This window comes from Otolemur garnettii, unplaced genomic scaffold (genome assembly GCF_000181295.1).
Source record: "Otolemur garnettii isolate 467f Iridium unplaced genomic scaffold, OtoGar3 scaffold00036, whole genome shotgun sequence".
NCBI lineage: Eukaryota > Metazoa > Chordata > Mammalia > Primates > Galagidae > Otolemur > Otolemur garnettii.
In genome coordinates this window covers 10,643,480-10,645,707 of record NW_003852431.1, presented here as the reverse complement: position 1 = coordinate 10,645,707, position 2,228 = coordinate 10,643,480, and the positions used below count along the sequence as shown (strand labels likewise).

The window sequence follows — 2,228 nt, the reverse complement described above, 5'->3', positions numbered from 1 at the left end:
GCCGCCACTCCTCTTTGAAACCAGTGTCTGGTGCCAAAAGAGTTGAGGACCACTGATATGTTACCTTCAGAATTTTGTAGATGTGAACAAAATTAATGATTTTGAGATAGAGAGATTTGCCTGGATTATCCAGGTGGGCAAATGTAATCACAGGGTCCTTATAAGAGGGAGACAGGAGTGTCAGAGTCAGAGACAACAAGGTGAAAACAGAAGCAGAAGTTGAAATGGGCTTTGAACATGGAAGTAGAAGCCACAAGCTATACAGGCAGCCTCTAGGAGGAAGAAAAGATTTGTCCCTTCGGCCTCCAGAAGGAACACAGCCCTGCCCACACCCTGATTTTAGCCCCATAAGACCAATTTTGGATGTCTGACCTCAAAATAGTAAAAGATAAACTCATGTTGTTTTAAGCTTTAAAAAAAAAGCTCAATTTTAAAACTCATATAATTCAGTTTCAGGCTGTCTTACTAAAACACATGATTTTATGTAGGTGTATGGATAAAATGATTTATGAGAGAGTGAATCAAACAGCCCTGATTCATGTAACTCTGAGGGAAGTCAGGCAGAGGACTGATTACCATCTGAGTTCTCCTATATCCCAGGAATCCTCAAAAGCAACAGCAGAGTCATAAAAACCAGTCAATGACTGCATCTCTCAGCCCTTGTATGCTAATTATTTCTTACCTAGGCTCTATCTTTAGGGCCTTCTAACCTAAAATATTCTAGTTTTCGCACTCTGCTTCTGAGAAATGTGTTATAAGTTATTTGTCTAAAAATAACTTGTTAACAAACAGCTTATTAACTAAAACAGCACAGGAACACTTGAAACAAAGAGGACTAAGTCATACTTTCAAAAGTCAAATTCTTATTTCTAGAATATACTCTAAAAAGTTATACTCCAGTTTCAAAATAACTTTCTCGAAGACTAAAAAAAGTCGTACTACCTTTGTAAACACTGATTCCTTTTACATCCGTCACATTCTAAAATACTGTGTTCGAATAAATATTGGCTAATCAAAAAAGAACAATACTTGGTCTGTACTCTTTGGCCTGGGGTGCGGAAACTTTAATTACAAAGGCAGTGGCTACACCAGCTCAGGTGCAAAAAGGAGCATGCAGAGAGGATGGCTCAAGGTCGCTGGTTCATGGACACAAGGCTGGGGCGGGGGAGAGCTGGGGAAGGCTGCCAGTGGCACCGTGCCCGCGCTGCGGGAGGCGGGCCCCGTGCGTTCGCCCATTCTTTGCCCCGCGGAGGCCGGCAGAGGACAAGGCGGGGCGGCCGCTCACTCACCTGGTTGGTCACCTGAAACCGAAACAGAAAACACCATTTAGGGAAAGACTTTTCTTGCTCCAGAGCACCGCTACCCCCTCTTCTTCCAAGCTGGGACCTACCTGAGACTTAGCATCCAGCAGTGGCTCGCCAGACCCCTCCATGGCAAACGTCCAGAGCTGGGGCCGCGGACTCAGGCGGACACGCCCCCTGGCCAACACTTCCGCTTCCGCTTCCTGCGCCCGGCGGCCCGGCGCACGCCGCGGACGTACGGGGGAGAGGCAGACGCAAGCGTCTGGCGTAACCCACCTTTTGACTCAATTGAGCATCTGTTTTAAGCAGTTGCTGAGCAACGCGAAAGGTAGTGTAGGAGAAAGGCCGAAGACCTGGGAGCTACTTTGTGAAGGGAAGTACAATTTAAATGTAGGATGCCCCCTCCGGCTTGTACAGCCGCAGACATGCGCTCTTCCAGTCTGGAGCCCGCATCCTCGCCAGCGCCAGCTTGGTTCTGCGCGAGTGGCGGATGCTAAATGAATGTGAAAGCCCCTTCAGCCCCCCTTGGAAGTTTCTCCTGCGAGGGAGATTCCTGTGGCAGCAACGTTACAGGATGAGATTCCATCGCTTGGTTTTACTTCACTGGCCTAGCTGTGAGCGGGAAGATTGCGTTTCTGGATCCCCGCTGTCACTGTCCTGCACCAGCACCCCAGCCTAACTGCAGCAATACCTTCCCATCTGGTGTTCCCGCCTCGCTTCTATGCACGTTACATCCATTCTACACAGAGTAGCCAGGGTGATTTTTTTTGCAGCTCCCTTTTGATTTTGAAAAACGAGAAAAAATTTTCGGAAACATTGTAAAAAGTTAAATTGACGTCCATATACCCTTTATCTAGATTCACCAACTGTTAACAGTTTATATATTTGTATTACATATTTTATATATATTTGCTTTATTTGTGTTTA

At 46.3% G+C, this 2,228-nt stretch overlaps 1 long non-coding RNA gene across 1 annotated transcript in view; it reads right to left on the bottom strand.

The window, feature by feature from the left end:
* The window catches only part of LOC105886977, a 9,752-nt gene extending 8,270 nt beyond the window's left edge, over positions 1-1,482 (bottom strand). The window contains exons 1-2 of the long non-coding RNA XR_001161283.2: positions 1,391-1,482; positions 1,290-1,301 (exon numbers count right to left, since the gene is read on the bottom strand). This is a non-coding gene — a long non-coding RNA (uncharacterized LOC105886977). The remainder of the gene's footprint in view (positions 1-1,289; positions 1,302-1,390) is intronic.
* Between the last annotated feature and the right edge of the window lie 746 nt (positions 1,483-2,228).